General features: G+C 41.6%; 1 pseudogene; it reads right to left on the bottom strand.

The window, feature by feature from the left end:
- Positions 1–1,886: 1,886 nt before the first annotated feature.
- On the bottom strand, positions 1,887–1,990 carry LOC136384308 (small nucleolar RNA U3; annotated as a pseudogene).
- Positions 1,991–12,604: the final 10,614 nt, after the last annotated feature.

The raw sequence follows: 12,604 nt of genomic DNA, 5'->3' as shown, positions 1-12,604 counted from the left end.
GGTCTTTCCTTAGTATGGGAAATATGTTAACCCCAGGAGAGAAATGGGTATGTCTCTCCAGCCTTTCTAGAAACTCAACTGATTATCAGGTCTGGTTTGTGCTGCATGGCTTCCCTGAACAAATAAGCCAGGAACACAGTCATAAAAGAAAGACATCAGACTAGACAGCTATCATTAAGAAAGAATTAAGACAGCCATATTGTATGGTAACCATCAATCAGCTCATAGACCCGTGCTCTGGTGTCAGTAGTCTCCAGAAGCTACTTAATCTCATTGAGACAAGACAGCCAGCCTAATTGATACAGAAAATGAAAGCCCTTTGATCTCATATCAAACAGAGTCAGACTAAGAGAAGGATCAAGCAGACGAGATGACCATCTTCCAAAAGAGAATTAACACTGCAGAAAGGAGAATAGGAAACTGGTAATATCTTGCTTTGTAATTCCATAAATTTGGTATGCTTAAATAAGGAATGAAAGTAATAAATTCATCCCAATGAATGGAGTTTGTTTGCTCTTAGTGATGAAGCACAAACAGTACTGTCGCTATGCAGTTTTTCAAACTATCAGGGAAGTATTATATTAGTGATGAAAAGCACAATAGAAGCATAATAAATGTAAGGATACCTGCCGATTAGCACAAAACTGTAAAGGACAGGGGGGTGTCAATGTTTACCTTTACTGCTACAATATGAAATAAATTATGGTATTAAGAAAAATTAGTAATACATTATCTTCCTTTTAGATACAGAGGATTACTTTGAAAAATAACGTGCTCTGTAGTTTAGTAGTTCTACTCACTGGCTTTCATTCTTCATGTATGTAAATAGCCTGAGATATGTGATAACTGGGAAAGTGTATCTTCCCACTACTTGGCATGTTTAAAGCTGGGAAACTATAAATAAATACTACGAAAATGAATTGAGTAAAATAATTGAGGCATAATATAAAAAATATATTTTTCTTATGGAAAACTATTGATAATGATGAATAATCAAATCAACAATAACAAATTAACATTTATTTTAATGAATCTGATTATATATAGTATAAGAATAACTTCAAAATAAATTCTGATTCTCCTGGAATTTTTTCCTCCAGTAATTTACAAGCCCAGACTTTAAATCTGTGGGCTATTCAATGTTGACTTCTTTCTTCTCCTTATTTAAAATCGACACAAGTTCTCTGTTCCACTATCTTAAAGATACCACAGATGTTGTTTACTCAACTCCTATGAGACCCACTTCCACCTTTCTAGATGAATACAACACCTGGCTTCTAATTTTCTTCTACATCCTCATTCCCCATCATCACTTCTGACAATTTTAAAATTCATGCTAGGGACCCATCAGTTACCTCAACTGTAGAGTCCCATGTTCTTGTTAATTACAGTCCTCTAACTCCACCCTACTTCAGCCATGCACCAGCAACATCTCTCCCTGAATTTAACCACCACAGGCATTTGCAATGTTTGTTTTTTAATACACAACTGCAATATCTACCAGGATAGCCCTCCTCTTCCTGTGCCTCTCCCTGCTTTCTGCTCACCAAGTTCAATAAACACTAAATTCTTCATAGTTTAATCTATTCTTGAACTCTCCTCAGGCATCATTGCCCTCTCAAACACCAAGGCTCCCATCACATCCTTGTGATCCACCATGTCAGTGGGCAAACCCACAACATACACAATGTCCGATTTTTCTGTTTTTGCCCAAGAGCATTGCTGGAGAAAACCTGAGAGTGCTCTGGTTCACTCTGACACACTCATGTTCACTTCCACTGTGCTGGAATTGCTGACAATATTCATCGCTGGGAATTGTCTCCTCAACAGCTCTACACGCATAATTCTCACCTGTGTACCTTAAACCTCTTGAATCTTTCCTATATTGTTCACAGCAAAGACTTACTGAAACAATCAAATATATTGAATACTTGATATAAAGGGTCCTCAGGTTACAAACTATAGAAATGATCCCTGAAAGTATAGTCTTGTCCTCAGGTTACAACACAGTTCTGTTCCTACGACAGTGACGTAACACGAATTTTGGTGTAAGTCAAAACACACCATAGCCTAAGTCAGTGATTTTCAACCTTTTTTGAGCCGCGGCACATTTTTTACATTTACAAAATCCTGGGGCACACCACCTACCAAAATGACACAAAATGACACTCTAACACAGTACATATTATACATATAGTTAATAATATAGTTTCTAAATGTATTTATACTCACCTAGTGTGAAACCTGGGCCTGTTTCGATGAACACAAAAGGGATATCCTGGCAGGAATGGTAGAAAGACACACACGAAGCTCTTCCTCAACAGTTCTCAGTCTCTCTCTGTTTTTAGTTTTTATCGCAGTCAAGCTTGAGAAGCTCAGCTCACATAGATATGTGATTGAAAATGGGAGCAATGTCAAAATAGCTTTGTTGGCCAGAATGGGGAACTCCTTGGCAACAGATAACCAAAAACTGTCCAAAGGAAGATCAGCAAACTTTAGCTTTAAAGTTAGATAACATTGTGATGTATTGTGATGCATTGTATATCACCCTCTGTGGGGGGCCTCTTTTAAAAAGAAAAAGGTCAAATATCTATATATACCATCAGGATAGACATAACCAGCTGAAGCTGAGGCTTCATCTAGTGGTGGCAACATTTACCTCCAGTCCTGACCAGGATTAGAAATCGGGACCATGGGGAGGAGTAGCAGCTTCAACTACTCGCCGGGGCCACACAATGACAAGTGCGCGGCAGCCCAAGCGAGACCTTCCTGGGTGTGGATGAGAGGCGGCCTACTATTGGTTCATCGCTAGTGGTCAGGATGAATCCTAGAAGGTGATTGGTCAGTGAGCATTCCCTCTGCCTCCACTCTTCCTGTCGCTGATAGCTGGAGATATTATGAGAGGAATGTTTATGTTCGGATGGAGGCGGCTAGCGGCAGGCTGGATAAATAGCCTCCGTGGGCCATATTTGGCACATGGGCCGTAGTTTGGGGACCCATGTTTAATTTCCCCACGGCACACCTGACCATGTCTCATGGCACACTAGTGTGCTGCAGCACACTGGTTGAAAGACACTGGCCTAAGTCACTTACCTATCCTAACACAGTTGTAAAGTCATAACCTAGAACACAAAAACACAACTAAGCCACAGAAAAAGGAAAAGGACATAAATAAACCGTGGGTCCCCAAGCTATGGCCTGCGGGCCGCATGCGGCCCCCTGAGGCCATTTATCCGGCCCCCGCCCCACTTCCGGAAGGGGCACCTCTTTCATTGGTGGTCAGTGAGAGGAGCATAGTTCCCATTGAAATACTGGTCAGTTTGTTGATTTAAATTTACTTGTTCTTTATTTTAAATATTGTATTTGTTCCCATTTTGGTTTTTTACTTTAAAATAAGATATGTGCAGTGTGCGTAGGGATTTGTTCATAGTTTTGTTTTATAGTCCGGCCCTCCAACGGTCTGAGGGACAGTAAACTGGCCCCCTGTGTAAAAAGTTTGGGGACCCCTGCTGTATACTGTACTGTAGTAACAGAAAAAAATGAGTGTAAAAAAATTCTTTACCTTTATTCCTGTGGTTGGCTTGCATACTGTAAGGGACATTGCAAGGTGGGAGAGAGTGACCTATCGGGAGGAGGAAGCTGGAGAGACAGGAGACCCTGAAGAAGGTGCTGGAGATACTGGGTCAGGTGAATCAGGATTGCCTAAGGAACATGCAGGAGATGCTGGAGATGATTCTAACGGTGCTACAGGTGTTTCATCTCAGGAAGCAGCTGATGTAGAGGGTACAGGATCTGTTGCAGGCCTCTCTACTTTCTTAAAGAATTGTTCCAGGCTGGTCTGGAAGGTTGATGACTTCCCTTCCAAAATCTGCCCATAGCATTGCAAGACATCTGTAACAGCTCTGAAGACCTTACTGAATCTGTCATCACTGGGATCCTCAGCCTGAAAATTTGCCAACCCATCCCCTACCATAGAAAAACCTGCCAAATCCTTGGTAGTAAATCTCTTGGGTTCTTCCTTTTCAATCAGCTGTTTCTCCAACTGAATGAGGTCCTCAGCAGAGAACTCCCCTCCGTGTGATCCCTTTACATGCTCTAGGATAGTCTTGAGCCTTGATAGTTGTTGCTACGTAGAGTGGCTAAGGCCTAGCATGCAGCCAATGTTCATCACTGATTCTCCTTTGTCTGATTTCTTTACAATTTCTAATTTCACCTCCATCATAAGACTTTCTGCTTCTCCGAAGCCCTACCATCTGAAGACTCTGACTTTCGTTTAGTATGATGAAGGCCAAAAAGTCTCTAAACAAAGCAACTCAAATGGGACACTTACACTTTTAACAGTCCAAAATGGTGTAAGTGTACTAGGGGACACCAACTCCATCACTCATATGCTGCATTACTGCGTATTCTTCCGCCACGCGCAACCAAACTAGTTTGCCCATGTAGTCCATAAGTACAACACTAACGGCACAAGCTGAAACACTCATATCTCAATTTTTTAAAGTTTTTATAGTAGTGAAAGTTGTACACTCAAAATGTCATGTCGAAACTTATAACCTGAAGACCCCTGCAACTGGTCCCATATCCCCTTCACATCTCAACATGACATCACCTGTCTCTCCACCAAACTTCCCTCAATGGTCATCTGCTTCACAGACACTTTTACCACCATTTATGACTTCCAATTCTATATTTTTAATTTTGTAATCTCTACAGAAGTTGCAATACCACATTAACAACTTTCTTATAATATATCCCCATGCTTAGGACCAAGCTAGTGGGCACTCAATAGATATTGAATGAATGAGTAAATTAATGAATCTACATCTGAATGTCCTACTTCCAATTAAACTCTAGATAAATAAAGTTACTGGAGAAGAAAGAAAAGGACCCTCAAGGAGGGGGGCTGCTTTCTGCTCCTTCCACTCCAGCTGTTGATATTACCTTCAACTCGAGTGTTTGGGTGTCCCATTGATGTTTCAGCAAGGGCTTTAACTATTACTTTTTAGTGGTAATTGGAACATGAAATCAGGCTCACATATGATTATTCCAAATGAAATAAAACATCTTGATTGCACACACAATGTTTTAAAGGACAGTGCTTAAATTTATAATACTTTAACACACAGTATTCATAAACGAACATACTTGTAAGATCATAGGGACATAATCACCCCACACCATCCTGATTGTGAGCATTCTTTTCACTACACTCAAGTTCTTACAGCCTAATAACTACTGTGAATTTCTGTGGTCTTCAAATGCATAGGATCTTTATGATAGTATAAAACATAGTCACCCACCAAGTCTTTCTATATGCTTTCCCACATGTTGTTTCTGTTATGGATACTATTTTAAATTTCTTACGATCTTGTTTAAAATGTGTTTATAAATTGTAAATTCTGTTTTTCTGTTTTCTTCATCTATGATTTTTCTCCCTTTAACGGGGATGAATTCCAGAAAACCCAGAAGCAATATCTAACAAGATCTGAGCAAAGAAAGAGAGGAATGGCAAAAACCATTTTCCAGTGTCAGGTTAAAAAGATATCTGCTCTTTCAATGTATTCAACAAATGGGTTTAATAATGCACATTTCAGTATAAAACAGTTCACAACAGAAATATTTGCTACTCAGCCCATTTATCCTGGGAATTACACAACATGGACCATTTTCAATAACTCTTTTCATTATAATGATTTCCTCCTGCTCAAGCAATAGAGATGTACAAACTATTTTGGTCTAGGAATATAATGTGTCAAGATACAAATGTATTAAATAAAAATAAAAATGCAATAATTTTAATCACTTTGGTTATTATATTGTCTTTTTTAGGTACTTCAGCTTCTTAAATCTTTCCAACTAAAATATAACATTGCCTTTTATTCAGAATTCATTCAACTAGTCAACTGGAAAAAGCATATTTCTTTCAAAAACATGGTAAAGTATTGGTAGACAAAAATAAAAGATGAAGATATATTTTTAGGAAACCAGTTATTTTCTCCTCATTTTGTAACTTAAAGATCTTGAAGATCTTTTGTTTTGCTTTTCCATAATATATGCAATTTTTATTTGTCAATTATACCTCAATAAAGCTACTCTATCATCTTGACAGGAACATATAAAAATAATGTTATGTTTATTTTAATTTTGATTTATTTAATTTTATATTCTAATGTCAATCCACGTAGATTATATAAATAGTAACTTTTACTTACTAAGACCATTCAATTTAGTAAAATCTTTTCAAACATTCTGAGTGAATGGAAGTATAATAAAATGTCATCCATTTATTGTTCATTCATTTATTCAGCAAACTGCTATTGATTGTATATGATGTGTATGTTACAACAGTTAAGAACTAGTTCCCCAAGGAGTGTTACAAGTAATAGAGGAAATTAAGATATATTTCCACATCACTATAATTTATAGTAATAATTACCACAGAATAGATGCTATAAAAATTTATAGGACTGTAGAGATCTATGGTAATTTTTTTTTTACCAGTGTGACACTTTAGTGCTTAGAATTGGATAGTTTACAAAGCTACCTGAATGACAATCACATAAAACATTACCTTTACTGTATTCATGGTTTTATATTTTTAGTCTTGTGTACTCAGAATTTTTTTACCGCATTTAACTAAATCTTGAAAAGCAAAAATTCAGGGAATATTTATATACTGATCATATATTGTGAGTAAGGCTCTGAGCAGGACACAAGTCGTGTGCATTAAAAGTGAATACAGGCCCTGGCCGGTTGGCTCAGCGGTAGAGCGTGGGCCTGGCGTGCGGGGGACCCGGGTTCGATTCCTGGCCAGGGCACATAGGAGAAGCGCCCATTTGCTTCTCCACCCCCCCCCCCTTCCTCTCTGTCTCTCTCTTCCCCTCCCGCAGCGAGGCAGCAAGGCTCCATTGGAGCAAAGATGGCCCGGGCGCTGGGGATGGCTCCTTGGCCTCTGCCCCAGGCGCTAGAGTGGCTCCGGTCGCGGAGTGGCTCCGGTCGCGGCAGAGCGACGCCCCAGAGGGGCAGAGCATCGCCCCCTGGTGGGCAGAGCATAGCCCCTGGTGGGCGTGCCGGGTGGATCCCGGTTGGGCGCATGCGGGAGTCTGTCTGACTGTCTCTCCCCGTTTCCAGCTTCAGAAAAATACAAAAAAAAAAAAAAAAAAAAAGTGAATACAGTAGGAATGGCCCCTTCACACAAGAAGTTCCTAATCTAACAGGAGAAAGAAACAAAAATGTTTCCACCGAACATGTCTTTCATTCCTTCCTATATTTACATCATCACTGGAACTGATCTTTATTAGTTACCAAAGCAACCACATTATTTCATTGATGCCTCCTAGGGTCAACAAGCAATACAAGCAGAGGCGGATTAAGGTTGGTTGAGGCCCGGGCGCAGATAAAAATATTGAGCCCCTTAAAAAAAGAGAGAGGGAAAATAAAAATACATGTTAACCATTTTTTTTTTTTTTTTTTGGTATTTTTCTGAAGCTGGAAACGGGGAGAGACAGTCAGACAGACTCCCGCATGCGCCCGACCGGGATCCACCCGGCACGCCCTCCGGGGCGTCGCTCTGCCGCGACCAGAGCCACTCTAACGCCTGGAGCAGAGGCCAAGGAGCCATCCCAAGCACCCGGGCCATCTTTGCTCCAATGGAGCCTTGGCTGCGGGAGGGGAAGAGAAAGACAGAGAGGAAGAAGGGGGGGCGGGGGTGGAGAAGCAAATGGGCACTTCTCCTATGCGCCCTGGCCAGAAATCGAACCCGGGTCCCCCGCACGCCAGGCCGACGCTCTACCGTTGAGCCAACCGGCCAGGGCAACCATATTTTTAAATAAATAAAAAATATTATGTACTATTAATGTTAAAATTGCACATATGAAACCAAACTTGGTGTCATTAGAAAAAAGTGTAAAGTTGGGGTTTTGTGGGACCCTTCAGAAGTCGGGGCCCAGAGTACATACCTGGTGCGCCCACTGTTAAATCCGCCTCTGAATACAAATAAGTTATGATTCATTTTTTGGTTAGCCCATGATTGTTGAGAAACAAGTTAGTGTTTTCTAAAGCACTAGATGCTGCCAGTATAACCCACACAGGGGTTAAAAGTGCTGAGATGGCCTTTCTGATCCACTTTACGGGGAACAGTCTTTGATAAAGGGCCTCTGATCTCTAAAGCAGAGGCTGCTTGAAGGAGCAAAATTCTACCCAGGAAGTAAGAGCTCTGAAAGATTTGCTTCAAGTGGCTCTTCCTGGTGACATGATAGGCCCTTTTGCTCTAGAAATCTTACTCTGTTAGTGAGAGCAGAAAGAAATAGCAGAAGAATGAAGGAGAGGACAGAGAGATCTAATGCATAAATCTAGACTAGATCTCATAACTAGTCTTAGGTACAAGAGGAAACAGAAGAAAGTAAGGAAAGGCAGCATTTATGAGAAGGAGAAAGGAAGGAAAATGATGGGGGCTGGGGGAGAAGAAGACTCAGAATATAACACTTCTAACAGGCCCTCCAAGGGTGTGATGGTTATATCAATTGGACACAGAGCATGTGCAGTAAATCCTGGGACAGATGCCCAGGAACAAAGACAGTAAAACTCCAAGAAGTGACAGCTGTTTTATCAGGAGAAATATTGGTAATAATAATAGAAAATAGCTAACATGTACTATCTGTGTGCCAATCCTGTGCTTTAGATGGATTAACTTATTACATCTTCAGAACAACCCTCGAGGCAGAGACTGTCAGCCCAGATTGAGAAATTGAGACTCACAGAAGTTAAGTAACTTACCCGTGAACACAAGCTACTGTGTGGCAGGGCCTGGATTTGAACCAACATAACCAGGCTTCACAGCCCCAACTTCTAAGCACTATGCTACCCCTCACTGGCTATCATCAGGCACGAAAGAACCTGAGTAATAAGATGGTAGGAAAACAATGTGATGGATTAAAATATGAATCTGGCCACCTCTGCTTCCAAACTGCTTCCCACTCTTTATATGAGGAGAGACAATGGTTTTAAACAAAACTTACACTTGTTATGCACACATTCAAGTGTAAGAGAAACTTTCAACTACTTGAATACACAGACTTATAGTCTTAGTCTTTTATTTTATTCTATTTTATTAAGCGAGAAAGACAGAGACAGAGAGAGAGACATACAGGAAAGGAGAGAGATGAGAAGCATCAACTTGCAGTGTGGTACTTTAGTCATTCATTGAGTGCTTCTCATATGTGCCTTGAGCAGGGGGCTGCAGCCAAGCCAGTGACCCCTTGCCCAAGCCAGTGACCTTGGGCTCAAGCCAGCAACCATGGGGCCATGTCTATGATCCCATGCTCAAACCAGTAAGCCCACGCTCAAGCCAGCAACTTTGGGGTTTCAAACCTGGTCCTCAGTGTCTTAGGTCAATACTCTACCACTGCAACATCAGCTGGTCAAGCTAGTCTTAGTCATTAGTCATTTTAGATATAACTTTACCTATGATGTGTAAGTCTAGTTATTTTTAAGTAACACCTTTGTGAACAATCCCAGCTGAAGCCTCCTAGCAGAATATTGGCCAGATGTAGAATACCTAAATTTGGAAGAATTGCACAAAGGCACATGTTATAGACAGTTATTCTTAGTTAATAAACTGTCACTCAGACAAAGACTTGCTGGTGGTAAGCCTGAGAGCTAACAGGAGGAGAGTTCATTTATTTGTTCATTCCACAAATACTTATTCAATGTTCACAATGTGCCAAGTGATACATTGAACACCAATTATTTTAGTGATACAAGAGAATACAAATCAAAGGTTCTGATCTGTAAGTCACATTTGGGAGGTGGGACGGAAACTGACACTATACTAATAAATAAATAAACCTATAATGGGTCAGATGGTTATAAGTGCTAAGAAAGAAAAATGAAGTAAGAGGGGTAGAAATTGGAGTGGATGCATCATATAGGGTGGTTAGAGAACATCCCTCTATTGACTTTTGTTTTGTTTTTTTGTGTTTTTTTTTCTTCTTTTCCAAATGAGAGGAGGGGAGAAGAGAGACAGATCCGCGTATGTGCCCTAACTGGGATCCACCCAGCAACCCTCATCTGGGGCTGATGCTTTGCCCATCTGGGGCCATGCTTGCAACCAAACTATTTTTAGTGCCTGAGGTGGAGGCTACATGGAGCCATCCTCAGCCTCCAGGGCCAATGAGCTCAAACAGCCTAACTGCAAGAGGGGAAGAGAGAGAAAGAAATAGAAGGGGGAGTGGAGAAGCAGATGGTCACTTCTGTGTGCTCTGACCAGGATTTGAACCCAGGGCATCCACATGCTGGCTGACATTCTACCACTGAGCCAACCAGTGAGGGCCCTCTAATGACTTTTGAGTGAGACCCGAAGGAAGTGAGGAAGGTGGCCATGCAGATGAGTGGGCAAAAAGCTTTTTAGCCAGAGGGAACAGCAAATGCAGAGGCTTGGAGGTTTGAACTTGCTTGGTCAGTTTGAGGAAGAGTGAGGAGGCCAGTGCATCTGCTGCAGAGGAAGCAAGGGGAGTGATGAAAGAACCAGGGTAATGGTAGAGCAGGACAAGACTGTGTCGGGCCTTTTAAACCATGCAAGCAATTTGGCTCTTACTCTGCAGGAAATTGGATGACATTGGAGAGTCTTGATATGATGTAACTTCAGTTTTAAAAAGATCACTTGGAGCCCAGGCTGGTTGGCTCAGTGGTAGAGCATGGGCCTGACATGTGGAAGTCCTGGATTCAATTCCCAGCCAGGGCACACAGGAGAGGTGCCCATCTGCTTCTCCACCATTCCCCCTCTCCTTTCTCTCTGTCTCTCTCTTCCCCTCTTGTAGCCAAGGTTCCATTGGAACAAAGTTGGCCCAAGCACTGAGGATGGCTCTATGGCCTCCACCTCAGGCACTAGAATGGCTCCAGTTGCAACAGAGTAATGGCCCAGATGGGCAGAGCATCGCCCCCTAGTGGGCATGCCGGGTGGATCCCGGTCAGGTACATGCGGGAGTCTGTCTCTGCCTCTCCACTTCTCACTTCAGAAAAATACAAAATATATATACAATAAAATAAAATAAAAAGATCATTTGGATTGCTGGGTAGAGAAGGCAGAAGGGCAAGGACAGAAGCAGGGAGATAAGGTAGGAAGCTAGTGTAACAGACCAGGTAACAGAGGAAGGTGGCTACACTAGCGGTCTAAGAGTGACTGTAGGGCTGGCAGGATTTGTTGATGGAGCTCAATTAGGGTGTGAAAAAGAGATGAGAGTCAAACTCAGTTGCTAGATTTTGGACTAAGCAACCAGAAGAATGAGGAGTGTTTGTTTGTTTGTTTGTTTGTTTACTAAGATGGAGAAAAGTGTGGGAGAAGTGGTTTTGGGAAGAGAATAAAGAGTCTAATTGCCTGACCTGTGGTGGCGCAGTGGATAAAGCAGCGACCTGGAAATGCTGAGGTCGCCGGTTCGAAACCCTGGGCTTGCCTGGTCAAGGCACATATGGGAGTTGATGCTTCCACCTCCTCCCCCCTATCTCTCTCCTCTCTCTCTGTCTCTCTCTCTCACTCTCTCTCCCCCTCTCTCTCCTCTCTAAAATGAATAAATAAAATAAAAATTAAAAAAAAAAAGAGTCTAATTATGTACATGTTAAATTTGAGATAACTGTTAGATATCTAAGCAGAAATATGTAAGCAGTTACATATATATGTCTAAAATTCAAAAAGGACATCCAGATGTAGATATACATTTGTGAGTATCAGTATGCAAATGATATTTAAAGCTTTGGTACTAGATGAGGTTACTTAGAGCATGAGAGTGAGGAAAGGGGAGAATCAGGTCTAAGGACTGTTTCTCAGAACAAACGTATGGACTCCATGTTTGTGTTGAACCCCTAATACCCAATGTGATGGTATTTGGAGACAGGGGTCTTGGGGAGGTAATTAGATCAAGGTGGAGCCCTCATGAAGAGCTTAGCGTTCTTATAAGGAAAGACATGAGAAAGCTTGCTTTTCTCTTCTGCTCTCTCCCTTGTGAGGATACAACCAGGCTGTCTATAAACCAGGGAGTGCGTCTTCAACAAGACCCCGACCATGGCATCTGGACTTTCCAGATTCCAGAACTGTGATAAACAGATGCTCGTTTAAGTCACCCAATCTATGGTGTTTTTGTTATAGCAGCCAAGACTGACTGACACACACCAGCTGAGAGGCTGGGAAGAAGAAAAATAGCCAACAAAGAGTGAACAGGATTGGTTGTGAGAGAACAAAGAAGCCAAGGGAGTGGAATTCTGGAGACACTGAAGAAAGCAGTTCAGGAAGAGTAAGCAATGGAAGCGTGTGGGATTTCTCCCTCAACTTCTCAGTGAAATAAAAAAACAAGGGCATCATGATAGTGAGGATGAGAAGGAAGTACTGGAGATGTGAGAAGACAGGAGAAGGTAGAAATTATCTTCTGGAAAGCAGGCAGAGAACTGACTAGGAAAACATAGTAGCACTATCTAGAGGCAGCAGGCTGCTCAGGAAAGCTACTTCTTTGGAAAACACAGTTGAGCAGCAAGGTGGGTGGGCTGGCTCTGAGATACAAATGTCAGTCTCAGGCTGGTTCAGCTCTGGTGTCAGACAGAAGACTTGCAGAAG

The sequence above is a fragment of the Saccopteryx leptura genome, chromosome 12, assembly GCF_036850995.1.
Source record: "Saccopteryx leptura isolate mSacLep1 chromosome 12, mSacLep1_pri_phased_curated, whole genome shotgun sequence".
Taxonomy (NCBI): Eukaryota; Metazoa; Chordata; class Mammalia; order Chiroptera; family Emballonuridae; genus Saccopteryx; species Saccopteryx leptura.
This window is presented reverse-complemented; position numbering and strand designations above follow the sequence as displayed.